The 27,802-nt window shown below is 40.3% G+C and overlaps 1 protein-coding gene and 44 non-coding genes across 46 annotated transcripts in view; all 45 read left to right on the top strand.

Moving 5' to 3' along the window:
- The window catches only part of pnpla7b (patatin-like phospholipase domain containing 7b), a 120,327-nt gene that overhangs the window by 37,823 nt on the left and 54,702 nt on the right, over nucleotides 1–27,802 (top strand). The window lies entirely within an intron of this gene.
- trnak-uuu (transfer RNA lysine (anticodon UUU)) lies at nucleotides 231–303 on the top strand. The gene has a single exon. It is a non-coding gene; the product is annotated as a tRNA-Lys (tRNA).
- On the top strand, nucleotides 856–928 carry trnak-uuu (transfer RNA lysine (anticodon UUU)). Its single transcript has one exon. It is a non-coding gene; the product is annotated as a tRNA-Lys (tRNA).
- trnak-uuu (transfer RNA lysine (anticodon UUU)) lies at nucleotides 1,492–1,564 on the top strand. Its single transcript has one exon. It is a non-coding gene; the product is annotated as a tRNA-Lys (tRNA).
- Nucleotides 2,128–2,200, top strand: trnak-uuu (transfer RNA lysine (anticodon UUU)). Its single transcript has one exon. It is a non-coding gene; the product is annotated as a tRNA-Lys (tRNA).
- trnak-uuu (transfer RNA lysine (anticodon UUU)) lies at nucleotides 2,893–2,965 on the top strand. Its single transcript has one exon. It is a non-coding gene; the product is annotated as a tRNA-Lys (tRNA).
- On the top strand, nucleotides 3,518–3,590 carry trnak-uuu (transfer RNA lysine (anticodon UUU)). The gene has a single exon. It is a non-coding gene; the product is annotated as a tRNA-Lys (tRNA).
- On the top strand, nucleotides 4,283–4,355 carry trnak-uuu (transfer RNA lysine (anticodon UUU)). The gene has a single exon. It is a non-coding gene; the product is annotated as a tRNA-Lys (tRNA).
- On the top strand, nucleotides 4,908–4,980 carry trnak-uuu (transfer RNA lysine (anticodon UUU)). The gene has a single exon. It is a non-coding gene; the product is annotated as a tRNA-Lys (tRNA).
- On the top strand, nucleotides 5,544–5,616 carry trnak-uuu (transfer RNA lysine (anticodon UUU)). The gene has a single exon. It is a non-coding gene; the product is annotated as a tRNA-Lys (tRNA).
- Nucleotides 6,180–6,252, top strand: trnak-uuu (transfer RNA lysine (anticodon UUU)). The gene has a single exon. It is a non-coding gene; the product is annotated as a tRNA-Lys (tRNA).
- On the top strand, nucleotides 6,817–6,889 carry trnak-uuu (transfer RNA lysine (anticodon UUU)). Its single transcript has one exon. It is a non-coding gene; the product is annotated as a tRNA-Lys (tRNA).
- On the top strand, nucleotides 7,451–7,523 carry trnak-uuu (transfer RNA lysine (anticodon UUU)). Its single transcript has one exon. It is a non-coding gene; the product is annotated as a tRNA-Lys (tRNA).
- Nucleotides 8,087–8,159, top strand: trnak-uuu (transfer RNA lysine (anticodon UUU)). Its single transcript has one exon. It is a non-coding gene; the product is annotated as a tRNA-Lys (tRNA).
- trnak-uuu (transfer RNA lysine (anticodon UUU)) lies at nucleotides 8,712–8,784 on the top strand. Its single transcript has one exon. It is a non-coding gene; the product is annotated as a tRNA-Lys (tRNA).
- Nucleotides 9,348–9,420, top strand: trnak-uuu (transfer RNA lysine (anticodon UUU)). The gene has a single exon. It is a non-coding gene; the product is annotated as a tRNA-Lys (tRNA).
- trnak-uuu (transfer RNA lysine (anticodon UUU)) lies at nucleotides 9,973–10,045 on the top strand. The gene has a single exon. It is a non-coding gene; the product is annotated as a tRNA-Lys (tRNA).
- Nucleotides 10,609–10,681, top strand: trnak-uuu (transfer RNA lysine (anticodon UUU)). Its single transcript has one exon. It is a non-coding gene; the product is annotated as a tRNA-Lys (tRNA).
- Nucleotides 11,234–11,306, top strand: trnak-uuu (transfer RNA lysine (anticodon UUU)). The gene has a single exon. It is a non-coding gene; the product is annotated as a tRNA-Lys (tRNA).
- trnak-uuu (transfer RNA lysine (anticodon UUU)) lies at nucleotides 11,871–11,943 on the top strand. Its single transcript has one exon. It is a non-coding gene; the product is annotated as a tRNA-Lys (tRNA).
- Nucleotides 12,508–12,580, top strand: trnak-uuu (transfer RNA lysine (anticodon UUU)). The gene has a single exon. It is a non-coding gene; the product is annotated as a tRNA-Lys (tRNA).
- trnak-uuu (transfer RNA lysine (anticodon UUU)) lies at nucleotides 13,133–13,205 on the top strand. The gene has a single exon. It is a non-coding gene; the product is annotated as a tRNA-Lys (tRNA).
- Nucleotides 13,770–13,842, top strand: trnak-uuu (transfer RNA lysine (anticodon UUU)). Its single transcript has one exon. It is a non-coding gene; the product is annotated as a tRNA-Lys (tRNA).
- trnak-uuu (transfer RNA lysine (anticodon UUU)) lies at nucleotides 14,405–14,477 on the top strand. The gene has a single exon. It is a non-coding gene; the product is annotated as a tRNA-Lys (tRNA).
- On the top strand, nucleotides 15,030–15,102 carry trnak-uuu (transfer RNA lysine (anticodon UUU)). The gene has a single exon. It is a non-coding gene; the product is annotated as a tRNA-Lys (tRNA).
- Nucleotides 15,667–15,739, top strand: trnak-uuu (transfer RNA lysine (anticodon UUU)). The gene has a single exon. It is a non-coding gene; the product is annotated as a tRNA-Lys (tRNA).
- On the top strand, nucleotides 16,292–16,364 carry trnak-uuu (transfer RNA lysine (anticodon UUU)). Its single transcript has one exon. It is a non-coding gene; the product is annotated as a tRNA-Lys (tRNA).
- On the top strand, nucleotides 16,928–17,000 carry trnak-uuu (transfer RNA lysine (anticodon UUU)). The gene has a single exon. It is a non-coding gene; the product is annotated as a tRNA-Lys (tRNA).
- Nucleotides 17,553–17,625, top strand: trnak-uuu (transfer RNA lysine (anticodon UUU)). The gene has a single exon. It is a non-coding gene; the product is annotated as a tRNA-Lys (tRNA).
- On the top strand, nucleotides 18,189–18,261 carry trnak-uuu (transfer RNA lysine (anticodon UUU)). The gene has a single exon. It is a non-coding gene; the product is annotated as a tRNA-Lys (tRNA).
- On the top strand, nucleotides 18,814–18,886 carry trnak-uuu (transfer RNA lysine (anticodon UUU)). The gene has a single exon. It is a non-coding gene; the product is annotated as a tRNA-Lys (tRNA).
- trnak-uuu (transfer RNA lysine (anticodon UUU)) lies at nucleotides 19,451–19,523 on the top strand. The gene has a single exon. It is a non-coding gene; the product is annotated as a tRNA-Lys (tRNA).
- trnak-uuu (transfer RNA lysine (anticodon UUU)) lies at nucleotides 20,086–20,158 on the top strand. Its single transcript has one exon. It is a non-coding gene; the product is annotated as a tRNA-Lys (tRNA).
- trnak-uuu (transfer RNA lysine (anticodon UUU)) lies at nucleotides 20,711–20,783 on the top strand. The gene has a single exon. It is a non-coding gene; the product is annotated as a tRNA-Lys (tRNA).
- On the top strand, nucleotides 21,347–21,419 carry trnak-uuu (transfer RNA lysine (anticodon UUU)). The gene has a single exon. It is a non-coding gene; the product is annotated as a tRNA-Lys (tRNA).
- On the top strand, nucleotides 21,972–22,044 carry trnak-uuu (transfer RNA lysine (anticodon UUU)). The gene has a single exon. It is a non-coding gene; the product is annotated as a tRNA-Lys (tRNA).
- Nucleotides 22,596–22,668, top strand: trnak-uuu (transfer RNA lysine (anticodon UUU)). The gene has a single exon. It is a non-coding gene; the product is annotated as a tRNA-Lys (tRNA).
- trnak-uuu (transfer RNA lysine (anticodon UUU)) lies at nucleotides 23,232–23,304 on the top strand. The gene has a single exon. It is a non-coding gene; the product is annotated as a tRNA-Lys (tRNA).
- On the top strand, nucleotides 23,857–23,929 carry trnak-uuu (transfer RNA lysine (anticodon UUU)). The gene has a single exon. It is a non-coding gene; the product is annotated as a tRNA-Lys (tRNA).
- trnak-uuu (transfer RNA lysine (anticodon UUU)) lies at nucleotides 24,493–24,565 on the top strand. The gene has a single exon. It is a non-coding gene; the product is annotated as a tRNA-Lys (tRNA).
- On the top strand, nucleotides 25,129–25,201 carry trnak-uuu (transfer RNA lysine (anticodon UUU)). The gene has a single exon. It is a non-coding gene; the product is annotated as a tRNA-Lys (tRNA).
- Nucleotides 25,754–25,826, top strand: trnak-uuu (transfer RNA lysine (anticodon UUU)). The gene has a single exon. It is a non-coding gene; the product is annotated as a tRNA-Lys (tRNA).
- Nucleotides 26,379–26,451, top strand: trnak-uuu (transfer RNA lysine (anticodon UUU)). The gene has a single exon. It is a non-coding gene; the product is annotated as a tRNA-Lys (tRNA).
- Nucleotides 27,004–27,076, top strand: trnak-uuu (transfer RNA lysine (anticodon UUU)). The gene has a single exon. It is a non-coding gene; the product is annotated as a tRNA-Lys (tRNA).
- Nucleotides 27,641–27,713, top strand: trnak-uuu (transfer RNA lysine (anticodon UUU)). The gene has a single exon. It is a non-coding gene; the product is annotated as a tRNA-Lys (tRNA).

Raw genomic sequence — 27,802 nt, 5'->3', positions numbered from 1 at the left:
AGTCAATAATCCTGCCAGTATAGAGTTTTCCTTTGATTTAGACTCAACTTGGGCTGTGGGTCTTCTATACCAAAAGTACCCAGAAGTACTTGATTTTCTTTGCCGTACATGCCTTTCGACTGCCCAACTGTATGAAGAGGTAGTTTTCTGTTGTTAGATGTCGCGCTTGTGTAAATAAATGAAATTTTGACTTTTGTTCAACCTTTCATCGAAAGGGTGTAGCTCTCGAAGCCTGGATAGCTCAGACGGTAGAGCATCAGACTTTTAATCTGAGGGTCCAGGGTTCAAGTCCCTGTTCAGGCGATATATTCCTCTTATCGGACTTACATGGACAATACTATTAGGTAGGGTAATAAAAAAACAAGTCCTGTACAACTGTCATGTCTTTGGATGCATATGTACCCTCAATGTTATCCAAGATGTGAGTTAAGGCATTTTTCACGCTGGAATTTTGTCATCTTAAGAGAGTATATGTCATCACAGGAAACCTTGAATCAAGCCAATCAGTATGTATATATACCCTCACAGTTACCCAAGATGGAGGTTTATAGGTGAGTTGAGGCATTTTTCACGCTGGATCTGTGTCCTTTGAAGAGTGTATGTCATCACAGGAATCATTGAATCAAGTCAATAATCCTGCCAGTATAGAGTTTTCCTTTGATTTAGACTCAACTCGGGCTGTGGGCCTGTTATACCACAAGTACCCAGAAGTACTTGTTTTTCTTTGCCGTACATGCCTTTCGTCTGCCCAACTGTATGAAGAGGTAGTTTTCTGTTGTTTGATGTCGCGCTTGTGTAAATAAATGAAATTTCGACTTTTGTTCAATCTTTCATCGAAAGGGTGTAGCTCTCGAAGCCTGGATAGCTCAGACGGTAGAGCATCACACTTTTAATCTGAGGGTCCAGGGTTCAAGTCCCTGTTCAGGCGATATATTCCTCTTATCGGACTTACATTGACAATACTATTATGTAGGGTAATAAAAAAACAAGTCCTGTACCACTGTCATGTCTTTGGATGCATATGTACCCTCAATGTTATCCAAGATGGAAGTTAATAGGTGAGTTAAGGCATTTTTCACGCTGGAATTGTGTCCTCTTAAGAGAGTATATGTCATCACAGGAATCATGGATCAAGTCAATAAGTCTGTATATATACCCTCACAGTTACCCAAGATGGAGCTTTATAGGTGAGTTGAGGCATTTTTCACGCTGGATCTGTGTCCTTTGAAGAGTGTATGTCATCACAGGAATCCTTGAATGTAGTCAATAATCCTGCCAGTATAGAGTTTTCCTTTGATTTAGACTCAACTTGGGCTGTGGGCCTTTTATACCAAAAGTACCCAGAAGTACTTGATTTTCTTTGCCGTACATGCCTTTCGACTGCCCAACTGTATGAAGAGGTAGTTTTCTGTTGTTAGATGTCGTGCTTGTGTAAATAAATGAAATTTTGACTTTTGTTCAATCTTTCATCGAAAGGGTGTAGCTATCGAAGCCTGGATAGCTCAGACGGTAGAGCATCAGACTTTTAATCTGAGGGTCCAGGGTTCAAGTCCCTGTTCAGGCGATATATTCCTCTTATAGGACTTACATGGACAATACTATTATGTAGGGTAATAAAAAAACAAGTCCTGTACCACTGTCATGTCTTTGGATGCATATGTACCCTCAATGTTATCCAAGATGGAAGTTAATAGGTGAGTTAAGGCATTTTTCACGCTGGAATTGTGTCCTCTTAAGAGAGTATATGTCATCACAGGAATCATGGATCAAGTCAATAAGTCTGTATATATACCCTCACAGTTACCCAAGATGTAGGTTTATAGGTGAGTTGAGGCATTTTTCACGCTGGATCTGTGTCCTTTGAAGAGTGTATGTCATCACAGGAATCATTGAATCAAGTCAATAATCCTGCCAGTATAGAGTTTTCCTTTGATTTAGACTCAACTTGGGCTGTGGGCCTGTTATACCACAAGTACCCAGAAGTACTTGTTTTTCTTTGCCGTACATGCCTTTCGTCTGCCCAACTGTATGAAGAGGTAGTTTTCTGTTGTTTGATGTCGCGCTTGTGTAAATAAATGAAATTTCGACTTTTGTTCAATCTTTCATCGAAAGGGTGTAGCTCTCGAAGCCTGTATAGCTCAGACGGTAGAGCATCAGACTTTTAATCTGAGGGTCCAGGGTTCAAGTCCCTGTTCAGGCGATATATTCCTCTTATCGGACTTACATGGACAATACTATTAGGCAGGGTAATAAAAAAACAAGTCCTGTACCACTGTCATGTCTTTGGATGCATATGTACCCTCAATGTTATCCAAGATGGAAGTTAATAGGTGAGTTAAGGCATTTTTCACGCTGGAATTGTGTCCTCTTAAGAGAGTATATGTCATCACAGGAATCCTTGAATCAAGTCAATAAGTCTGTATATATACCCTCACAGTTACCCAAGATGGAGTTTTATAGGTGAGGTAAGGCATTTTTTACGCTGGATCTGTGTCTTCTGAAGAGTGTATGTCATCACAGGAATCCTTGAATCAAGTCAATAAGTCTGTATATATACCCTCACAGTTACCCAAGATGTAGGTTTATAGGTGAGTTGAGGCATTTTTCACGCTGGATCTGTGTCCTTTGAAGAGTGTATGTCATCACAGGAATCCTTGAATGTAGTCAATATTCCTGCCAGTATAGAGTTTTCCTTTGATTTAGACTCAACTTGGGCTGTGGGTCTTCTATACCAAAAGTACCCAGAAGTACTTGATTTTCTTTGCCGTACATGCCTTTCGTCTGCCCAACTGTATGAAGAGGTAGTTTTCTTTTGTTAGATGTCGCGCTTGTGTAAATAAATGAAATTTTGACTTTTGTTCAACCTTTCATCGAAAGGGTGTAGCTCTCAAAGCCTGGATAGCTCAGACGGTAGAGCATCAGACTTTTAATCTGAGGGTCCAGGGTTCAAGTCCCTGTTCAGGCGATATATTCCTCTTATCGGACTTACATGGACAATACTATTAGGTAGGGTAATAAAAAAACAAGTCCTGTACCACTGTCATGTCTTTGGATGCATATGTACCCTCAATGTTATCCAAGATGTGAGTTAAGGCATTTTTCACGCTGGAATTTTGTCATCTTAAGAGAGTATATGTCATCACAGGAAACCTTGAATCAAACCAATCAGTATGTATATATACCCTCACAGTTACCCAAGATGGAGGTTTATAGGTGAGTTGAGGCATTTTTCACGCTGGATCTGTGTCCTTTGAAGAGTGTATGTCATCACAGGAATCATTGAATCAAGTCAATAATCCTGCCAGTATAGAGTTTTCCTTTGATTTAGACTCAACTTGGGCTGTGGGCCTGTTATACCACAAGTACCCAGAAGTACTTGTTTTTCTTTGCCGTACATGCCTTTCGTCTGCCCAACTGTATGAAGAGGTAGTTTTCTGTTGTTTGATGTCGCGCTTGTGTAAATAATTGAAATTTCGACTTTTGTTCAATCTTTCATCGAAAGGGTGTAGCTCTCGAAGCCTGGATAGCTCAGACGGTAGAGCATCAGACTTTTAATCTGAGGGTCCAGGGTTCAAGTCCCTGTTCAGGCGATATATTCCTCTTATCGGACTTACATGGACAATACTATTAGGCAGGGTAATAAAAAAACAAGTCCTGTACCACTGTCATGTCTTTGGATGCATATGTACCCTCAATGTTATCCAAGATGGAAGTTAATAGGTGAGTTAAGGCATTTTTCACGCTGGAATTGTGTCCTCTTAAGAGAGTATATGTCATCACAGGAATCCTTGAATCAAGTCAATAAGTCTGTATATATACCCTCACAGTTACCCAAGATGGAGTTTTATAGGTGAGGTAAGGCATTTTTTACGCTGGATCTGTGTCTTCTGAAGAGTGTATGTCATCACAGGAATCCTTGATTCAAGTCAATAAGTCTGTATATATACCCTCACAGTTACCCAAGATGTAGGTTTATAGGTGAGTTGAGGCATTTTTCACGCTGGATCTGTGTCCTTTGAAGAGTGTATGTCATCACAGGAATCCTTGAATGTAGTCAATAATCCTGCCAGTATAGAGTTTTCCTTTGATTTAGACTCAACTTGGGCTGTGGGTCTTCTATACCAAAAGTACCCAGAAGTACTTGATTTTCTTTGCCGTACATGCCTTTCGACTGCCCAACTGTATGAAGAGGTAGTTTTCTGTTGTTAGATGTCGCGCTTGTGTAAATAAATGAAATTTTGACTTTTGTTCAACCTTTCATCGAAAGGGTGTAGCTCTCGAAGCCTGGATAGCTCAGACGGTAGAGCATCAGACTTTTAATCTGAGGGTCCAGGGTTCAAGTCCCTGTTCAGGCGATATATTCCTCTTATCGGACTTACATGGACAATACTATTAGGTAGGGTAATAAAAAAACAAGTCCTGTACAACTGTCATGTCTTTGGATGCATATGTACCCTCAATGTTATCCAAGATGTGAGTTAAGGCATTTTTCACGCTGGAATTTTGTCATCTTAAGAGAGTATATGTCATCACAGGAAACCTTGAATCAAGCCAATCAGTATGTATATATACCCTCACAGTTACCCAAGATGGAGGTTTATAGGTGAGTTGAGGCATTTTTCACGCTGGATCTGTGTCCTTTGAAGAGTGTATGTCATCACAGGAATCATTGAATCAAGTCAATAATCCTGCCAGTATAGAGTTTTCCTTTGATTTAGACTCAACTCGGGCTGTGGGCCTGTTATACCACAAGTACCCAGAAGTACTTGTTTTTCTTTGCCGTACATGCCTTTCGTCTGCCCAACTGTATGAAGAGGTAGTTTTCTGTTGTTTGATGTCGCGCTTGTGTAAATAAATGAAATTTCGACCTTTGTTCAATCTTTCATCGAAAGGGTGTAGCTCTCGAAGCCTGGATAGCTCAGACGGTAGAGCATCACACTTTTAATCTGAGGGTCCAGGGTTCAAGTCCCTGTTCAGGCGATATATTCCTCTTATCGGACTTACATTGACAATACTTTTATGTAGGGTAATAAAAAAACAAGTCCTGTACCACTGTCATGTCTTTGGATGCATATGTACCCTCAATGTTATCCAAGATGGAAGTTAATAGGTGAGTTAAGGCATTTTTCACGCTGGAATTGTGTCCTCTTAAGAGAGTATATGTCATCACAGGAATCATGGATCAAGTCAATAAGTCTGTATATATACCCTCACAGTTACCCAAGATGGAGCTTTATAGGTGAGTTGAGGCATTTTTCACGCTGGATCTGTGTCCTTTGAAGAGTGTATGTCATCACAGGAATCCTTGAATGTAGTCAATAATCCTGCCAGTATAGAGTTTTCCTTTGATTTAGACTCAACTTGGGCTGTGGGCCTTTTATACCAAAAGTACCCAGAAGTACTTGATTTTCTTTGCCGTACATGCCTTTCGACTGCCCAACTGTATGAAGAGGTAGTTTTCTGTTGTTAGATGTCGTGCTTGTGTAAATAAATGAAATTTTGACTTTTGTTCAATCTTTCATCGAAAGGGTGTAGCTATCGAAGCCTGGATAGCTCAGACGGTAGAGCATCAGACTTTTAATCTGAGGGTCCAGGGTTCAAGTCCCTGTTCAGGCGATATATTCCTCTTATAGGACTTACATGGACAATACTATTATGTAGGGTAATAAAAAAACAAGTCCTGTACCACTGTCATGTCTTTGGATGCATATGTACCCTCAATGTTATCCAAGATGGAAGTTAATAGGTGAGTTAAGGCATTTTTCACGCTGGAATTGTGTCCTCTTAAGAGAGTATATGTCATCACAGGAATCATGGATCAAGTCAATAAGTCTGTATATATACCCTCACAGTTACCCAAGATGTAGGTTTATAGGTGAGTTGAGGCATTTTTCACGCTGGATCTGTGTCCTTTGAAGAGTGTATGTCATCACAGGAATCATTGAATCAAGTCAATAATCCTGCCAGTATAGAGTTTTCCTTTGATTTAGACTCAACTTGGGCTGTGGGCCTGTTATACCACAAGTACCCAGAAGTACTTGTTTTTCTTTGCCGTACATGCCTTTCGTCTGCCCAACTGTATGAAGAGGTAGTTTTCTGTTGTTTGATGTCGCGCTTGTGTAAATAAATGAAATTTCGACTTTTGTTCAATCTTTCATCGAAAGGGTGTAGCTCTCGAAGCCTGGATAGCTCAGACGGTAGAGCATCGGACTTTTAATCTGAGGGTCCAGGGTTCAAGTCCCTGTTCAGGCGATATATTCCTCTTATCGGACTTACATTGACAATACTATTATGTAGGGTAATAAAAAAACAAGTCCTGTACCACTGTCATGTCTTTGGATGCATATGTACCCTCAATGTTATCCAAGATGGAAGTTAATAGGTGAGTTAAGGCATTTTTCACGCTGGAATTGTGTCCTCTTAAGAGAGTATATGTCATCACAGGAATCCTTGAATCAAGTCAATAAGTCTGTATATATACCCTCACAGTTACCCAAGATGGAGGTTCATAGGTGAGTTGAGGCATTTTTCACGCTGGATCTGTATCCTTTGAAGAGTGTATGTCATCACAGGAATCATTGAATCAAGTCAATAATCCTGCCAGTATAGAGTTTTCCTTTGATTTAGACTCAACTTGGGCTGTGGGCCTGTTATACCACAAGTACCCAGAAGTACTTGTTTTTCTTTGCCGTACATGCCTTTCGTCTGCCCAACTGTATGAAGAGGTAGTTTTCTGTTGTTAGATGTCGCGCTTGTGTAAATAAATGAAATTTTGACTTTTGTTCAATCTTTCATCGAAAGGGTGTAGCTCTCGAAGCCTGTATAGCTCAGACGGTAGAGCATCAGACTTTTAATCTGAGGGTCCAGGGTTCAAGTCCCTGTTCAGGCGATATATTCCACTTATTGGACTTACATGGAAACTACTATTAGGTAGTGTTATAACAAAACAAGTCCTGTACCACTGTCATGTCTTTGGATGCTTATATACCCTCAAAGTTATCCAAGATGGAGTTTTATAGGTGAGGTGAGGCATTTTTTACGCTGGATCTGTGTCTTCTGAAGAGTGTATGTCATCACAGGAATCATGGATCAAGTCAATAAGTCTGTATATATACCCTCACAGTTACCCAAGATGGAGGTTTATAGGTGAGTTGAGGCATTTTTCACGCTGGATCTGTGTCCTTTGAAGAGTGTATGTCATCACAGGAATCATTGAATCAAGTCAATAATCCTGCCAGTATAGAGTTTTCCTTTGATTTAGACTCAACTTGGGCTGTGGGCCTGTTATACCACAAGTACCCAGAAGTACTTGTTTTTCTTTGCCGTACATGCCTTTCGTCTGCCCAACTGTATGAAGAGGTAGTTTTCTTTTGTTAGATGTCGCGCTTGTGTAAATAAATGAAATTTTGACTTTTGTTCAATCTTTCATCGAAAGGGTGTAGCTCTCGAAGCCTAGATAGCTCAGACGGTAGAGCATCAGACTTTTAATCTGAGGGTCCAGGGTTCAAGTCCCTGTTCAGGCGATATATTCCTCTTATCGGACTTACATTGACAATACTATTATGTAGGGTAATAAAAAAACAACTCCTGTACCACTGTCATGTCTTTGGATGCATATGTACCCTCAATGTTATCCAAGATGGAAGTTAATAGGTGAGTTAAGGCATTTTTCATGCTGGAATTGTGTCCTCTTAAGAGAGTATATGTCATCACAGGAATCATGGATCAAGTCAATAAGTCTGTATATATACCCTCACAGTTACCCAAGATGGAGGTTTATAGGTGAGTTGAGGCATTTTTCACGCTGGATCTGTGTCCTTTGAAGAGTGTATGTCATCACAGGAATCATTGAATCAAGTCAATAATCCTGCCAGTATAGAGTTTTCCTTTGATTTAGACTCAACTTGGGCTGTGGGCCTGTTATACCACAAGTACCCAGAAGTACTTGTTTTTCTTTGCCGTACATGCCTTTCGTCTGCCCAACTGTATGAAGAGGTAGTTTTCTTTTGTTAGATGTCGCGCTTGTGTAAATAATTGAAATTTCGACTTTTGTTCAATCTTTCATCGAAAGGGTGTAGCTCTCGAAGCCTGGATAGCTCAGACGGTAGAGCATCAGACTTTTAATCTGAGGGTCCAGGGATCAAGTCCCTGTTCAGGCGATATATTCCTCTTAACGGACTTACATGGACAATACTATTAGGTAGGGTAATAAAAAAACAAGTCCTGTACCACTGTCATGTCTTTGGATGCATATGTACCCTCAATGTTATCCAAGATGTGAGTTAAGGCATTTTTCACGCTGGAATTTTGTCATCTTAAGAGAGTATATGTCATCACAGGAAACCTTGAATCAAGCCAATCAGTATGTATATATACCCTCACAGTTACCCAAGATGGAGGTTTATAGGTGAGTTGAGGCATTTTTCACGCTGGATCTGTGTCCTTTGAAGAGTGTATGTCATCACAGGAATCATTGAATCAAGTCAATAATCCTGCCAGTATAGAGTTTTCCTTTGATTTAGACTCAACTTGGGCTGTGGGCCTGTTATACCACAAGTACCCAGAAGTACTTGTTTTTCTTTGCCGTACATGCCTTTCGTCTGCCCAACTGTATGAAGAGGTAGTTTTCTGTTGTTTGATGTCGCGCTTGTGTAAATAAATGAAATTTCGACTTTTGTTCAATCTTTCATCGAAAGGGTGTAGCTCTCGAAGCCTGGATAGCTCAGACGGTAGAGCATCAGACTTTTAATCTGAGGGTCCAGGGTTCAAGTCCCTATTCAGGCGATATATTCCTCTTATCGGACTTACATTGACAATACTATTATGTAGGGTAATAAAAAAACAAGTCCTGTACCACTGTCATGTCTTTGGATGCATATGTACCCTCAATGTTATCCAAGATGGAAGTTAATAGGTGAGTTAAGGCATTTTTCATGCTGGAATTGTGTCCTCTTAAGAGAGTATATGTCATCACAGGAATCATGGATCAAGTCAATAAGTCTGTATATATACCCTCACAGTTACCCAAGATGGAGGTTTATAGGTGAGTTGAGGCATTTTTCACGCTGGATCTGTGTCCTTTGAAGAGTGTATGTCATCACAGGAATCATTGAATCAAGTCAATAATCCTGCCAGTATAGAGTTTTCCTTTGATTTAGACTCAACTTGGGCTGTGGGCCTGTTATACCACAAGTACCCAGAAGTACTTGTTTTTCTTTGCCGTACATGCCTTTCGTCTGCCCAACTGTATGAAGAGGTAGTTTTCTTTTGTTAGATGTCGCGCTTGTGTAAATAAATTAAATTTTGACTTTTGTTCAATCTTTCATCGAAAGGGTGTAGCTCTCGAAGCATGGATAGCTCAGACGGTAGAGCATCAGACTTTTAATCTGAGGGTCCAGGGTTCAAGTCCCTGTTCAGGCGATATATTCCTCTTATCGGACTTACATGGACAATACTATTAGGTAGGGTAATAAAAAAACAAGTCCTGTACCACTGTCATGTCTTTGGATGCATATGTACCCTCAATGTTATCCAAGATGTGAGTTAAGGCATTTTTCACGCTGGAATTTTGTCATCTTAAGAGAGTATATGTCATCACAGGAAACCTTGAATCAAGCCAATCAGTATGTATATATACCCTCACAGTTACCCAAGATGGAGGTTTATAGGTGAGTTGAGGCATTTTTCACGCTGGATCTGTGTCCTTTGAAGAGTGTATGTCATCACAGGAATCATTGAATCAAGTCAATAATCCTGCCAGTATAGAGTTTTCCTTTGATTTAGACTCAACTTGGGCTGTGGGCCTGTTATACCACAAGTACCCAGAAGTACTTGTTTTTCTTTGCCGTACATGCCTTTCGTCTGCCCAACTGTATGAAGAGGTAGTTTTCTGTTGTTTGATGTCGCGCTTGTGTAAATAAATGAAATTTCGACTTTTGTTCAATCTTTCATCGAAAGGGTGTAGCTCTCGAAGCCTGGATAGCTCAGACGGTAGAGCATCAGACTTTTAATCTGAGGGTCCAGGGTTCAAGTCCCTGTTCAGGCGATATATTCCTCTTATCGGACTTACATTGACAATACTATTATGTAGGGTAATAAAAAAACAAGTCCTGTACCACTGTCATGTCTTTGGATGCATATGTACCCTCAATGTTATCCAAGATGGAAGTTAATAGGTGAGTTAAGGCATTTTACACGCTGGAATTGTGTCCTCTTAAGAGAGTATATGTCATCACAGGAATCATGGATCAAGTCAATAAGTCTGTATATATACCCCCACAGTTACCCAAGATCGAGGTTTATAGGTGAGTTGAGGCATTTTTCACGCTGGATCTGTGTCCTTTGAAGAGTGTATGCCATCACAGGAATCATTGAATCAAGTCAATAATCCTGCCAGTATAGAGTTTTCCTTTGATTTAGACTCAACTTGGGCTGTGGGCCTGTTATACCACAAGTACCCAGAAGTACTTGTTTTTCTTTGCCGTACATGCCTTTCGTCTGCCCAACTGTATGAAGAGGTAGTTTTCTGTTGTTTGATGTCGCGCTTGTGTAAATAAATGAAATTTCGACTTTTGTTCAATCTTTCATCGAAAGGGTGTAGCTCTCGAAGCCTGGATAGCTCAGACGGTAGAGCATCAGACTTTTAATCTGAGGGTCCAGGGTTCAAGTCCCTGTTCAGGCGATATATTCCTCTTATCGGACTTACATGGACAATACTATTAGGTAGGGTAATAAAAAAACAAGTCCTGTACCACTGTCATGTCTTTGGATGCATATGTACCCTCAATGTTATCCAAGATGTGAGTTAAGGCATTTTTCACGCTGGAATTATGTCATCTTAAGAGAGTATATGTCATCACAGGAAACCTTGAATCAAGCCAATCAGTATGTATATATACCCTCACAGTTACCCAAGATGGAGGTTTATAGGTGAGTTGAGGCATTTTTCACGCTGGATCTGTGTCCTTTGAAGAGTGTATGTCATCACAGGAATCATTGAATCAAGTCAATAATCCTGCCAGTATAGAGTTTTCCTTTGATTTAGACTCAACTTGGGCTGTGGGCCTGTTATAACACAAGTACCCAGAAGTACTTGTTTTTCTTTGCCGTACATGCCTTTCGTCTGCCCAACTGTATGAAGAGGTAGTTTTCTGTTGTTAGATGTCGCGCTTGTGTAAATAAATGAAATTTTGACTTTTGTTCAATCTTTCATCGAAAGGGTGTAGCTCTCGAAGCCAGGATAGCTCAGACGGTAGAGCATCAGACTTTTAATCTGAGGGTCCAGGGTTCAAGTCCCTGTTCAGGCGATATATTCCTCTTATCGGACTTACATGGACAATACTATTAGGCAGGGTAATAAAAAAACAAGTCCTGTACCACTGTCATGTCTTTGGATGCATATGTACCCTCAATGTTATCCAAGATGGAAGTTAATAGGTGAGTTAAGGCATTTTTCACGCTGGAATTGTGTCCTCTTAAGAGAGTATATGTCATCACAGGAATCCTTGAATCAAGTCAATAAGTCTGTATATATACCCTCACAGTTACCCAAGATGGAGGTTCATAGGTGAGTTGAGGCATTTTTCACGCTGGATCTGTGTCCTTTGAAGAGTGTATGTCATCACAGGAATCATTGAATCAAGTCAATAATCCTGCCAGTATAGAGTTTTCCTTTGATTTAGACTCAACTTGGGCTGTGGGCCTGTTATACCACAAGTACCCAGAAGTACTTGTTTTTCTTTGCCGTACATGCCTTTCGTCTGCCCAACTGTATGAAGAGGTAGTTTTCTGTTGTTAGATGTCGCGCTTGTGTAAATAAATGAAATTTTGACTTTTGTTCAATCTTTCATCGAAAGGGTGTAGCTCTCGAAGCCTGGATAGCTCAGACGGTAGAGCATCAGACTTTTAATCTGAGGGTCCAGGGTTCAAGTCCCTGTTCAGGCGATATATTCCTCTTATCGGACTTACATGGACAATACTATTAGGCAGGGTAATAAAAAAACAAGTCCTGTACCACTGTCATGTCTTTGGATGCATATGTACCCTCAATGTTATCCAAGATGGAAGTTAATAGGTGAGTTAAGGCATTTTTCACGCTGGAATTGTGTCCTCTTAAGAGAGTATATGTCATCACAGGAATCCTTGAATCAAGTCAATAAGTCTGTATATATACCCTCACAGTTACCCAAGATGGAGGTTCATAGGTGAGTTGAGGCATTTTTCACGCTGGATCTGTGTCCTTTGAAGAGTGTATGTCATCACAGGAATCATTGAATCAAGTCAATAATCCTGCCAGTATAGAGTTTTCCTTTGATTTAGACTCAACTTGGGCTGTGGGCCTGTTATACCACAAGTACCCAGAAGTACTTGTTTTTCTTTGCCGTACATGCCTTTCGTCTGCCCAACTGTATGAAGAGGTAGTTTTCTGTTGTTTGATGTCGCGCTTGTGTAAATAAATGAAATTTCGACTTTTGTTCAATCTTTCATCGAAAGGGTGTAGCTCTCGAAGCCTGGATAGCTCAGACGGTAGAGCATCAGACTTTTAATCTGAGGGTCCAGGGTTCAAGTCCCTGTTCAGGCGATATATTCCTCTTATCGGACTTACATGGACAATACTATTAGGTAGGGTAATAAAAAAACAAGTCCTGTACCACTGTCATGTCTTTGGATGCATATGTACCCTCAATGTTATCCAAGATGTGAGTTAAGGCATTTTTCACGCTGGAATTATGTCATCTTAAGAGAGTATATGTCATCACAGGAAACCTTGAATCAAGCCAATCAGTATGTATATATACCCTCACAGTTACCCAAGATGGAGGTTTATAGGTGAGTTGAGGCATTTTTCACGCTGGATCTGTGTCCTTTGAAGAGTGTATGTCATCACAGGAATCATTGAATCAAGTCAATAATCCTGCCAGTATAGAGTTTTCCTTTGATTTAGACTCAACTTGGGCTGTGGGCCTGTTATAACACAAGTACCCAGAAGTACTTGTTTTTCTTTGCCGTACATGCCTTTCGTCTGCCCAACTGTATGAAGAGGTAGTTTTCTGTTGTTAGATGTCGCGCTTGTGTAAATAAATGAAATTTTGACTTTTGTTCAATCTTTCATCGAAAGGGTGTAGCTCTCGAAGCCAGGATAGCTCAGACGGTAGAGCATCAGACTTTTAATCTGAGGGTCCAGGGTTCAAGTCCCTGTTCAGGCGATATATTCCTCTTATCGGACTTACATGGACAATACTATTAGGCAGGGTAATAAAAAAACAAGTCCTGTACCACTGTCATGTCTTTGGATGCATATGTACCCTCAATGTTATCCAAGATGGAAGTTAATAGGTGAGTTAAGGCATTTTTCACGCTGGAATTGTGTCCTCTTAAGAGAGTATATGTCATCACAGGAATCCTTGAATCAAGTCAATAAGTCTGTATATATACCCTCACAGTTACCCAAGATGGAGGTTCATAGGTGAGTTGAGGCATTTTTCACGCTGGATCTGTGTCCTTTGAAGAGTGTATGTCATCACAGGAATCATTGAATCAAGTCAATAATCCTGCCAGTATAGAGTTTTCCTTTGATTTAGACTCAACTTGGGCTGTGGGCCTGTTATACCACAAGTACCCAGAAGTACTTGTTTTTCTTTGCCGTACATGCCTTTCGTCTGCCCAACTGTATGAAGAGGTAGTTTTCTGTTGTTAGATGTCGCGCTTGTGTAAATAAATGAAATTTTGACTTTTGTTCAATCTTTCATCGAAAGGGTGTAGCTCTCGAAGCCTGTATAGCTCAGACGGTAGAGCATCAGACTTTTAATCTGAGGGTCCAGGGTTCAAGTCCCTGTTCAGGCGATATATTCCACTTATTGGACTTACATGGAAACTACTATTAGGTAGTGTTATAACAAAACAAGTCCTGTACCACTGTCATGTCTTTGGATGCTTATATACCCTCAAAGTTATCCAAGATGGAGTTTTATAGGTGAGGTGAGGCATTTTTTACGCTGGATCTGTGTCTTCTGAAGAGTGTATGTCATCACAGGAATCCTTGAATCAAGTCAATAAGTCTGTATATATACCCTCACAGTTACCCAAGATGTAGGTTTATAGGTTAGTTGAGGCATTTTTCACGCTGGATCTGTGTCCTTTGAAGAGTGTATGTCATCACAGGAATCCTTGAATGTAGTCAATAATCCTGCCAGTATAGAGTTTTCCTTTGATTTAGACTCAACTTGGGCTGTGGGCCTGTTATACCACAAGTACCCAGAAGTACTTGTTTTTCTTTGCCGTACATGCCTTTCGTCTGCCCAACTGTATGAAGAGGTAGTTTTCTGTTGTTTGATGTCGCGCTTGTGTAAATAAATTAAATTTCGACTTTTGTTCAATCTTTCATCGAAAGGGTGTAGCTCTCGAAGCCTGGATAGCTCAGACGGTAGAGCATCAGACTTTTAATCTGAGGGTCCAGGGTTCAAGTCCCTGTTCAGGCGATATATTCCTCTTATCGGACTTACATGGACAATACTATTAGGTAGGGTAATAAAAAAACAAGTCCTGTACCACTGTCATGTCTTTGGATGCATATGTACCCTCAATGTTATCCAAGATGTGAGTTAAGGCATTTTTCACGCTGGAATTATGTCATCTTAAGAGAGTATATGTCATCACAGGAAACCTTGAATCAAGCCAATCAGTATGTATATATACCCTCACAGTTACCCAAGATGGAGGTTTATAGGTGAGTTGAGGCATTTTTCACGCTGGATCTGTGTCCTTTGAAGAGTGTATGTCATCACAGGAATCATTGAATCAAGTCAATAATCCTGCCAGTATAGAGTTTTCCTTTGATTTAGACTCAACTTGGGCTGTGGGCCTGTTATACCACAAGTACCCAGAAGTACTTGTTTTTCTTTGCCGTACATGCCTTTCGTCTGCCCAACTGTATGAAGAGGTAGTTTTCTTTTGTTAGATGTCGCGCTTGTGTAAATAAATGAAATTTTGACTTTTGTTCAATCTTTCATCGAAAGGGTGTAGCTCTCGAAGCCTGGATAGCTCAGACGGTAGAGCATCAGACTTTTAATCTGAGGGTCCAGGGTTCAAGTCCCTGTTCAGGCGATATATTCCTCTTATCGGACTTACATGGACAATACTATTAGGCAGGGTAATAAAAAAACAAGTCCTGTACCACTGTCATGTCTTTGGATGCATATGTACCCTCAATGTTATCCAAGATGGAAGTTAATAGGTGAGTTAAGGCATTTTTCACGCTGGAATTGTGTCCTCTTAAGAGAGTATATGTCATCACAGGAATCCTTGAATCAAGTCAATAAGTCTGTATATATACCCTCACAGTTACCCAAGATGGAGGTTCATAGGTGAGTTGAGGCATTTTTCACGCTGGATCTGTGTCCTTTGAAGAGTGTATGTCATCACAGGAATCATTGAATCAAGTCAATAATCCTGCCAGTATAGAGTTTTCCTTTGATTTAGACTCAACTTGGGCTGTGGGCCTGTTATACCACAAGTACCCAGAAGTACTTGTTTTTCTTTGCCGTACATGCCTTTCGTCTGCCCAACTGTATGAAGAGGTAGTTTTCTTTTGTTAGATGTCGCGCTTGTGTAAATAAATGAAATTTTGACTTTTGTTCAATCTTTCATCGAAAGGGTGTAGCTCTCGAAGCCTAGATAGCTCAGACGGTAGAGCATCAGACTTTTAATCTGAGGGTCCAGGGTTCAAGTCCCTGTTCAGGCGATATATTCCTCTTATCGGACTTACATTGACAATACTATTATGTAGGGTAATAAAAAAACAACTCCTGTACCACTGTCATGTCTTTGGATGCATATGTACCCTCAATGTTATCCAAGATGTGAGTTAAGGCATTTTTCACGCTGGAATTTTGTCATCTTAAGAGAGTATATGTCATCACAGGAAACCTTGAATCAAGCCAATCAGTATGTATATATACCCTCACAGTTACCCAAGATGGAGGTTTATAGGTGAGTTGAGGCATTTTTCACGCTGGATCTGTGTCCTTTGAAGAGTGTATGTCATCACAGGAATCATTGAATCAAGTCAATAATCCTGCCAGTATAGAGTTTTCCTTTGATTTAGACTCAACTTGGGCTGTGGGCCTGTTATACCACAAGTACCCAGAAGTACTTGTTTTTCTTTGCCGTACATGCCTTTCGTCTGCCCAACTGTATGAAGAGGTAGTTTTCTGTTGTTTTATGTCGCGCTTGTGTAAATAAATGAAATTTCGACTTTTGTTCAATCTTTCATCGAAAGGGTGTAGCTCTCGAAGCCTGGATAGCTCAGACGGTAGAGCATCAGACTTTTAATCTGAGGATCCAGGGTTCAAGTCCCTGTTCAGGCGATATATTCCTCTTATCGGACTTACATTGACAATACTATTATGTAGGGTAATAAAAAAACAAGTCCTGTACCACTGTCATGTCTTTGGATGCATATGTACCCTCAATGTTATCCAAGATGGAAGTTAATAGGTGAGTTAAGGCATTTTTCATGCTGGAATTGTGTCCTCTTAAGAGAGTATATGTCATCACAGGAATCATGGATCAAGTCAATAAGTCTGTATATATACCCTCACAGTTACCCAAGATGGAGGTTTATAGGTGAGTTGAGGCATTTTTCACGCTGGATCTGTGTCCTTTGAAGAGTGTATGTCATCACAGGAATCATTGAATCAAGTCAATAATCCTGCCAGTATAGAGTTTTCCTTTGATTTAGACTCAACTTGGGCTGTGGGCCTGTTATACCACAAGTACCCAGAAGTACTTGTTTTTCTTTGCCGTACATGCCTTTCGTCTGCCCAACTGTATGAAGAGGTAGTTTTCTTTTGTTAGATGTCGCGCTTGTGTAAATAAATTAAATTTTGACTTTTGTTCAATCTTTCATCGAAAGGGTGTAGCTCTCGAAGCATGGATAGCTCAGACGGTAGAGCATCAGACTTTTAATCTGAGGGTCCAGGGTTCAAGTCCCTGTTCAGGCGATATATTCCTCTTATCGGACTTACATGGACAATACTATTAGGTAGGGTAATAAAAAAACAAGTCCTGTACCACTGTCATGTCTTTGGATGCATATGTACCCTCAATGTTATCCAAGATGTGAGTTAAGGCATTTTTCACGCTGGAATTTTGTCATCTTAAGAGAGTATATGTCATCACAGGAAACCTTGAATCAAGCCAATCAGTATGTATATATACCCTCACAGTTACCCAAGATGGAGGTTTATAGGTGAGTTGAGGCATTTTTCACGCTGGATCTGTGTCCTTTGAAGAGTGTATGTCATCACAGGAATCATTGAATCAAGTCAATAATCCTGCCAGTATAGAGTTTTCCTTTGATTTAGACTCAACTTGGGCTGTGGGCCTGTTATACCACAAGTACCCAGAAGTACTTGTTTTTCTTTGCCGTACATGCCTTTCGTCTGCCCAACTGTATGAAGAGGTAGTTTTCTGTTGTTTGATGTCGCGCTTGTGTAAATAAATGAAATTTCGACTTTTGTTCAATCTTTCATCGAAAGGGTGTAGCTCTCGAAGCCTGGATAGCTCAGACGGTAGAGCATCAGACTTTTAATCTGAGGGTCCAGGGTTCAAGTCCCTGTTCAGGCGATATATTCCTCTTATCGGACTTACATTGACAATACTATTATGTAGGGTAATAAAAAAACAAGTCCTGTACCACTGTCATGTCTTTGGATGCATATGTACCCTCAATGTTATCCAAGATGGAAGTTAATAGGTGAGTTAAGGCATTTTTCACGCTGGAATTGTGTCCTCTTAAGAGAGTATATGTCATCACAGGAATCATGGATCAAGTCAATAAGTCTGTATATATACCCCCACAGTTACCCAAGATGGAGGTTTATAGGTGAGTTGAGGCATTTTTCACGCTGGATCTGTGTCCTTTGAAGAGTGTATGCCATCACAGGAATCATTGAATCAAGTCAATAATCCTGCCAGTATAGAGTTTTCCTTTGATTTAGACTCAACTTGGGCTGTGGGCCTGTTATACCACAAGTACCCAGAAGTACTTGTTTTTCTTTGCCGTACATGCCTTTCGTCTGCCCAACTGTATGAAGAGGTAGTTTTCTGTTGTTTGATGTCGCGCTTGTGTAAATAAATGAAATTTCGACTTTTGTTCAATCTTTCATCGAAAGGGTGTAGCTCTCGAAGCCTGGATAGCTCAGACGGTAGAGCATCAGACTTTTAATCTGAGGGTCCAGGGTTCAAGTCCCTGTTCAGGCGATATATTCCTCTTATCGGACTTACATGGACAATACTATTAGGTAGGGTAATAAAAAAACAAGTCCTGTACCACTGTCATGTCTTTGGATGCATATGTACCCTCAATGTTATCCAAGATGTGAGTTAAGGCATTTTTCACGCTGGAATTATGTCATCTTAAGAGAATATATGTCATCACAGGAAACCTTGAATCAAGCCAATCAGTATGTATATATACCCTCACAGTTACCCAAGATGGAGGTTTATAGGTGAGTTGAGGCATTTTTCACGCTGGATCTGTGTCCTTTGAAGAGTGTATGTCATCACAGGAATCATTGAATCAAGTCAATAATCCTGCCAGTATAGAGTTTTCCTTTGATTTAGACTCAACTTGGGCTGTGGGCCTGTTATAACACAAGTACCCAGAAGTACTTGTTTTTCTTTGCCGTACATGCCTTTCGTCTGCCCAACTGTATGAAGAGGTAGTTTTCTGTTGTTAGATGTCGCGCTTGTGTAAATAAATGAAATTTTGACTTTTGTTCAATCTTTCATCGAAAGGGTGTAGCTCTCGAAGCCTGGATAGCTCAGACGGTAGAGCATCAGACTTTTAATCTGAGGGTCCAGGGTTCAAGTCCCTGTTCAGGCGATATATTCCTCTTATCGGACTTACATGGACAATACTATTAGGCAGGGTAATAAAAAAACAAGTCCTGTACCACTGTCATGTCTTTGGATGCATATGTACCCTCAATGTTATCCAAGATGGAAGTTAATAGGTGAGTTAAGGCATTTTTCACGCTGGAATTGTGTCCTCTTAAGAGAGTATATGTCATCACAGGAATCCTTGAATCAAGTCAATAAGTCTGTATATATACCCTCACAGTTACCCAAGATGGAGGTTCATAGGTGAGTTGAGGCATTTTTCACGCTGGATCTGTGTCCTTTGAAGAGTGTATGTCATCACAGGAATCATTGAATCAAGTCAATAATCCTGCCAGTATAGAGTTTTCCTTTGATTTAGACTCAACTTGGGCTGTGGGCCTGTTATACCACAAGTACCCAGAAGTACTTGTTTTTCTTTGCCGTACATGCCTTTCGTCTGCCCAACTGTATGAAGAGGTAGTTTTCTGTTGTTAGATGTCGCGCTTGTGTAAATAAATGAAATTTTGACTTTTGTTCAATCTTTCATCGAAAGGGTGTAGCTCTCGAAGCCTGTATAGCTCAGACGGTAGATCATCAGACTTTTAATCTGAGGGTCCAGGGTTCAAGTCCCTGTTCAGGCGATATATTCCACTTATTGGACTTACATGGAAACTACTATTAGGTAGTGTTATAACAAAACAAGTCCTGTACCACTGTCATGTCTTTGGATGCTTATATACCCTCAAAGTTATCCAAGATGGAGTTTTATAGGTGAGGTGAGGCATTTTTTACGCTGGATCTGTGTCTTCTGAAGAGTGTATGTCATCACAGGAATCCTTGAATCAAGTCAATAAGTCTGTATATATACCCTCACAGTTACCCAAGATGTAGGTTTATAGGTTAGTTGAGGCATTTTTCACGCTGGATCTGTGTCCTTTGAAGAGTGTATGTCATCACAGGAATCCTTGAATGTAGTCAATAATCCTGCCAGTATAGAGTTTTCCTTTGATTTAGACTCAACTTGGGCTGTGGGCCTGTTATACCACAAGTACCCAGAAGTACTTGTTTTTCTTTGCCGTACATGCCTTTCGTCTGCCCAACTGTATGAAGAGGTAGTTTTCTGTTGTTTGATGTCGCGCTTGTGTAAATAAATTAAATTTCGACTTTTGTTCAATCTTTCATCGAAAGGGTGTAGCTCTCGAAGCCTGGATAGCTCAGACGGTAGAGCATCAGACTTTTAATCTGAGGGTCCAGGGTTCAAGTCCCTGTTCAGGCGATATATTCCTCTTATCGGACTTACATGGACAATACTATTAGGTAGGGTAATAAAAAAACAAGTCCTGTACCACTGTCATGTCTTTGGATGCATATGTACCCTCAATGTTATCCAAGATGTGAGTTAAGGCATTTTTCACGCTGGAATTATGTCATCTTAAGAGAGTATATGTCATCACAGGAAACCTTGAATCAAGCCAATCAGTATGTATATATACCCTCACAGTTACCCAAGATGGAGGTTTATAGGTGAGTTGAGGCATTTTTCACGCTGGATCTGTGTCCTTTGAAGAGTGTATGTCATCACAGGAATCATTGAATCAAGTCAATAATCCTGCCAGTATAGAGTTTTCCTTTGATTTAGACTCAACTTGGGCTGTGGGCCTGTTATACCACAAGTACCCAGAAGTACTTGTTTTTCTTTGCCGTACATGCCTTTCGTCTGCCCAACTGTATGAAGAGGTAGTTTTCTTTTGTTAGATGTCGCGCTTGTGTAAATAAATGAAATTTTGACTTTTGTTCAATCTTTCATCGAAAGGGTGTAGCTCTCGAAGCCTAGATAGCTCAGACGGTAGAGCATCAGACTTTTAATCTGAGGGTCCAGGGTTCAAGTCCCTGTTCAGGCGATATATTCCTCTTATCGGACTTACATTGACAATACTATTATGTAGGGTAATAAAAAAACAACTCCTGTACCACTGTCATGTCTTTGGATGCATATGTACCCTCAATGTTATCCAAGATGGAAGTTAATAGGTGAGTTAAGGCATTTTTCATGCTGGAATTGTGTCCTCTTAAGAGAGTATATGTCATCACAGGAATCATGGATCAAGTCAATAAGTCTGTATATATACCCTCACAGTTACCCAAGATGGAGGTTTATAGGTGAGTTGAGGCATTTTTCACGCTGGATCTGTGTCCTTTGAAGAGTGTATGTCATCACAGGAATCATTGAATCAAGTCAATAATCCTGCCAGTATAGAGTTTTCCTTTGATTTAGACTCAACTTGGGCTGTGGGCCTGTTATACCACAAGTACCCAGAAGTACTTGTTTTTCTTTGCCGTACATGCCTTTCGTCTGCCCAACTGTATGAAGAGGTAGTTTTCTTTTGTTAGATGTCGCGCTTGTGTAAATAAATGAAATTTTGACTTTTGTTCAATCTTTCATCGAAAGGGTGTAGCTCTCGAAGCCTGGATAGCTCAGACGGTAGAGCATCAGACTTTTAATCTGAGGGTCCAGGGTTCAAGTCCCTGTTCAGGCGATATATTCCTCTTATCGGACTTACATGGACAATACTATTAGGTAGGGTAATAAAAAAACAAGTCCTGTACCACTGTCATGTCTTTGGATGCATATGTACCCTCAATGTTATCCAAGATGTGAGTTAAGGCATTTTTCACGCTGGAATTTTGTCATCTTAAGAGAGTATATGTCATCACAGGAAACCTTGAATCAAGCCAATCAGTATGTATATATACCCTCACAGTTACCCAAGATGGAGGTTTATAGGTGAGTTGAGGCATTTTTCACGCTGGATCTGTGTCCTTTGAAGAGTGTATGTCATCACAGGAATCATTGAATCAAGTCAATAATCCTGCCAGTATAGAGTTTTCCTTTGATTTAGACTCAACTTGGGCTGTGGGCCTATTATACCACAAGTACCCAGAAGTACTTGTTTTTCTTTGCCGTACATGCCTTTCGTCTGCCCAACTGTATGAAGAGGTAGTTTTCTGTTGTTTGATGTCGCGCTTGTGTAAATAATTGAAATTTCGACTTTTGTTCAATCTTTCATCGAAAGGGTGTAGCTCTCGAAGCCTGGATAGCTCAGACGGTAGAGCATCAGACTTTTAATCTGAGGGTCCAGGGATCAAGTCCCTGTTCAGGCGATATATTCCTCTTAACGGACTTACATGGACAATACTATTAGGTAGGGTAATAAAAAAACAAGTCCTGTACCACTGTCATGTCTTTGGATGCATATGTACCCTCAATGTTATCCAAGATGTGAGTTAAGGCATTTTTCACGCTGGAATTTTGTCATCTTAAGAGAGTATATGTCATCACAGGAAACCTTGAATCAAGCCAATCAGTATGTATATATACCCTCACAGTTACCCAAGATGGAGGTTTATAGGTGAGTTGAGGCATTTTTCACGCTGGATCTGTGTCCTTTGAAGAGTGTATGTCATCACAGGAATCATTGAATCAAGTCAATAATCCTGCCAGTATAGAGTTTTCATTGATTTAGACTCAACTTGGGCTGTGGGCCTGTTATACCACAAGTACCCAGAAGTACTTGTTTTTCTTTGCCGTACATGCCTTTCGTCTGCCCAACTGTATGAAGAGGTAGTTTTCTGTTGTTTGATGTCGCGCTTGTGTAAATAAATGAAATTTCGACTTTTGTTCAATCTTTCATCGAAAGGGTGTAGCTCTCGAAGCCTGGATAGCTCAGACGGTAGAGCATCAGACTTTTAATCTGAGGGTCCAGGGTTCAAGTCCCTGTTCAGGCGATATATTCCTCTTATCGGACTTACATTGACAATACTATTATGTAGGGTAATAAAAAAACAAGTCCTGTACCACTGTCATGTCTTTGGATGCATATGTACCCTCAATGTTATCCAAGATGGAAGTTAATAGGTGAGTTAAGGCATTTTTCATGCTGGAATTGTGTCCTCTTAAGAGAGTATATGTCATCACAGGAATCATGGATCAAGTCAATAAGTCTGTATATATACCCTCACAGTTACCCAAGATGGAGGTTTATAGGTGAGTTGAGGCATTTTTCACGCTGGATCTGTGTCCTTTGAAGAGTGTATGTCATCACAGGAATCATTGAATCAAGTCAATAATCCTGCCAGTATAGAGTTTTCCTTTGATTTAGACTCAACTTGGGCTGTGGGCCTGTTATACCACAAGTACCCAGAAGTACTTGTTTTTCTTTGCCGTACATGCCTTTCGTCTGCCCAACTGTATGAAGAGGTAGTTTTCTTTTGTTAGATGTCGCGCTTGTGTAAATAAATTAAATTTTGACTTTTGTTCAATCTTTCATCGAAAGGGTGTAGCTCTCGAAGCATGGATAGCTCAGACGGTAGAGCATCAGACTTTTAATCTGAGGGTCCAGGGTTCAAGTCCCTGTTCAGGCGATATATTCCTCTTATCGGACTTACATGGACAATACTATTAGGTAGGGTAATAAAAAAACAAGTCCTGTACCACTGTCATGTCTTTGGATGCATATGTACCCTCAATGTTATCCAAGATGTGAGTTAAGGCATTTTTCACGCTGGAATTTTGTCATCTTAAGAGAGTATATGTCATCACAGGAAACCTTGAATCAAGCCAATCAGTATGTATATATACCCTCACAGTTACCCAAGATGGAGGTTTATAGGTGAGTTGAGGCATTTTTCACGCTGGATCTGTGTCCTTTGAAGAGTGTATGTCATCACAGGAATCATTGAATCAAGTCAATAATCCTGCCAGTATAGAGTTTTCCTTTGATTTAGACTCAACTTGGGCTGTGGGCCTGTTATACCACAAGTACCCAGAAGTACTTGTTTTTCTTTGCCGTACATGCCTTTCGTCTGCCCAACTGTATGAAGAGGTAGTTTTCTGTTGTTAGATGTCGTGCTTGTGTAAATAAATGAAATTTTGACTTTTGTTCAATCTTTCATCGAAAGGGTGTAGCTATCGAAGCCTGGATAGCTCAGACGGTAGAGCATCAGACTTTTAATCTGAGGGTCCAGGGTTCAAGTCCCTGTTCAGGCGATATATTCCTCTTATAGGACTTACATGGACAATACTATTATGTAGGGTAATAAAAAAACAAGTCCTGTACCACTGTCATGTCTTTGGATGCATATGTACCCTCAATGTTATCCAAGATGGAAGTTAATAGGTGAGTTAAGGCATTTTTCACGCTGGAATTGTGTCCTCTTAAGAGAGTATATGTCATCACAGGAATCATGGATCAAGTCAATAAGTCTGTATATATACCCTCACAGTTACCCAAGATGGAGGTTTATAGGTGAGTTGAGGCATTTTTCACGCTGGATCTGTGTCCTTTGAAGAGTGTATGTCATCACAGGAATCATTGAATCAAGTCAATAATCCTGCCAGTATAGAGTTTTCCTTTGATTTAGACTCAACTTGGGCTGTGGGCCTGTTATACCACAAGTACCCAGAAGTACTTGTTTTTCTTTGCCGTACATGCCTTTCGTCTGCCCAACTGTATGAAGAGGTAGTTTTCTTTTGTTAGATGTCGCGCTTGTGTAAATAAATGAAATTTTGACTTTTGTTCAATCTTTCATCGAAAGGGTGTAGCTCTCGAAGCCTAGATAGCTCAGACGGTAGAGCATCAGACTTTTAATCTGAGGGTCCAGGGTTCAAGTCCCTGTTCAGGCGATATATTCCTCTTATCGGACTTACATTGACAATACTATTATGTAGGGTAATAAAAAAACAACTCCTGTACCACTGTCATGTCTTTGGATGCATATGTACCCTCAATGTTATCCAAGATGGAAGTTAATAGGTGAGTTAAGGCATTTTTCATGCTGGAATTGTGTCCTCTTAAGAGAGTATATGTCATCACAGGAATCATGGATCAAGTCAATAAGTCTGTATATATACCCTCACAGTTACCCAAGATGGAGGTTTATAGGTGAGTTGAGGCATTTTTCACGCTGGATCTGTGTCCTTTGAAGAGTGTATGTCATCACAGGAATCATTGAATCAAGTCAATAATCCTGCCAGTATAGAGTTTTCCTTTGATTTAGACTCAACTTGGGCTGTGGGCCTGTTATACCACAAGTACCCAGAAGTACTTGTTTTTCTTTGCCGTACATGCCTTTCGTCTGCCCAACTGTATGAAGAGGTAGTTTTCTTTTGTTAGATGTCGCGCTTGTGTAAATAAATGAAATTTTGACTTTTGTTCAATTTTTCATCGAAAGGGTGTAGCTCTCGAAGCCTGGATAGCTCAGACGGTAGAGAATCAGACTTTTAATCTGAGGGTCCAGGGTTCAAGTCCCTGTTCAGGCGATATATTCCTCTTATCGGACTTACATGGACAATACTATTAGGTAGGGTAATAAAAAAACAAGTCCTGTACCACTGTCATGTCTTTGGATGCATATGTACCCTCAATGTTATCCAAGATGTGAGTTAAGGCATTTTTCACGCTGGAATTTTGTCATCTTAAGAGAGTATATGTCATCACAGGAAACCTTGAATCAAGCCAATCAGTATGTATATATACCCTCACAGTTACCCAAGATGGAGGTTTATAGGTGAGTTGAGGCATTTTTCACGCTGGATCTGTGTCCTTTGAAGAGTGTATGTCATCACAGGAATCATTGAATCAAGTCAATAATCCTGCCAGTATAGAGTTTTCCTTTGATTTAGACTCAACTTGGGCTGTGGGCCTATTATACCACAAGTACCCAGAAGTACTTGTTTTTCTTTGCCGTACATGCCTTTCGTCTGCCCAACTGTATGAAGAGGTAGTTTTCTGTTGTTTGATGTCGCGCTTGTGTAAATAATTGAAATTTCGACTTTTGTTCAATCTTTCATCGAAAGGGTGTAGCTCTCGAAGCCTGGATAGCTCAGACGGTAGAGCATCAGACTTTTAATCTGAGGGTCCAGGGATCAAGTCCCTGTTCAGGCGATATATTCCTCTTAACGGACTTACATGGACAATACTATTAGGTAGGGTAATAAAAAAACAAGTCCTGTACCACTGTCATGTCTTTGGATGCATATGTACCCTCAATGTTATCCAAGATGTGAGTTAAGGCATTTTTCACGCTGGAATTTTGTCATCTTAAGAGAGTATATGTCATCACAGGAAACCTTGAATCAAGCCAATCAGTATGTATATATACCCTCACAGTTACCCAAGATGGAGGTTTATAGGTGAGTTGAGGCATTTTTCACGCTGGATCTGTGTCCTTTGAAGAGTGTATGTCATCACAGGAATCATTGAATCAAGTCAATAATCCTGCCAGTATAGAGTTTTCCTTTGATTTAGACTCAACTTGGGCTGTGGGCCTGTTATACCACAAGTACCCAGAAGTACTTGTTTTTCTTTGCCGTACATGCCTTTCGTCTGCCCAACTGTATGAAGAGGTAGTTTTCTGTTGTTTGATGTCGCGCTTGTGTAAATAAATGAAATTTCGACTTTTGTTCAATCTTTCATCGAAAGGGTGTAGCTCTCGAAGCCTGGATAGCTCAGACGGTAGAGCATCAGACTTTTAATCTGAGGGTCCAGGGTTCAAGTCCCTGTTCAGGCGATATATTCCTCTTATCGGACTTACATGGACAATACTATTAGGTAGGGTAATAAAAAAACAAGTCCTGTACCACTGTCATGTCTTTGGATGCATATGTACCCTCAATGTTATCCAAGATGTGAGTTAAGGCATTTTTCACGCTGGAATTATGTCATCTTAAGAGAGTATATGTCATCACAGGAAACCTTGAATCAAGCCAATCAGTATGTATATATACCCTCACAGTTACCCAAGATGGAGGTTTATAGGTGAGTTGAGGCATTTTTCACGCTGGATCTGTGTCCTTTGAAGAGTGTATGTCATCACAGGAATCATTGAATCAAGTCAATAATCCTGCCAGTATAGAGTTTTCCTTTGATTTAGACTCAACTTGGGCTGTGGGCCTGTTATAACACAAGTACCCAGAAGTACTTGTTTTTCTTTGCCGTACATGCCTTTCGTCTGCCCAACTGTATGAAGAGGTAGTTTTCTGTTGTTAGATGTCGCGCTTGTGTAAATAAATGAAATTTTGACTTTTGTTCAATCTTTCATCGAAAGGGTGTAGCTCTCGAAGCCAGGATAGCTCAGACGGTAGAGCATCAGACTTTTAATCTGAGGGTCCAGGGTTCAAGTCCCTGTTCAGGCGATATATTCCTCTTATCGGACTTACATGGACAATACTATTAGGCAGGGTAATAAAAAAACAAGTCCTGTACCACTGTCATGTCTTTGGATGCATATGTACCCTCAATGTTATCCAAGATGGAAGTTAATAGGTGAGTTAAGGCATTTTTCACGCTGGAATTGTGTCCTCTTAAGAGAGTATATGTCATCACAGGAATCCTTGAATCAAGTCAATAAGTCTGTATATATACCCTCACAGTTACCCAAGATGGAGGTTCATAGGTGAGTTGAGGCATTTTTCACGCTGGATCTGTGTCCTTTGAAGAGTGTATGTCATCACAGGAATCATTGAATCAAGTCAATAATCCTGCCAGTATAGAGTTTTCCTTTGATTTAGACTCAACTTGGGCTGTGGGCCTGTTATACCACAAGTACCCAGAAGTACTTGTTTTTCTTTGCCGTACATGCCTTTCGTCTGCCCAACTGTATGAAGAGGTAGTTTTCTGTTGTTAGATGTCGCGCTTGTGTAAATAAATGAAATTTTGACTTTTGTTCAATCTTTCATCGAAAGGGTGTAGCTCTCGAAGCCTGTATAGCTCAGACGGTAGAGCATCAGACTTTTAATCTGAGGGTCCAGGGTTCAAGTCCCTGTTCAGGCGATATATTCCACTTATTGGACTTACATGGAAACTACTATTAGGTAGTGTTATAACAAAACAAGTCCTGTACCACTGTCATGTCTTTGGAT

Source organism: Pleuronectes platessa, chromosome 4, assembly GCF_947347685.1.
Source record: "Pleuronectes platessa chromosome 4, fPlePla1.1, whole genome shotgun sequence".
In the NCBI taxonomy this organism is placed as follows: domain Eukaryota; kingdom Metazoa; phylum Chordata; class Actinopteri; order Pleuronectiformes; family Pleuronectidae; genus Pleuronectes; species Pleuronectes platessa.
Note: the sequence above shows the minus strand (reverse complement) of the source record. Positions and strands in the feature narration are given on the sequence as shown.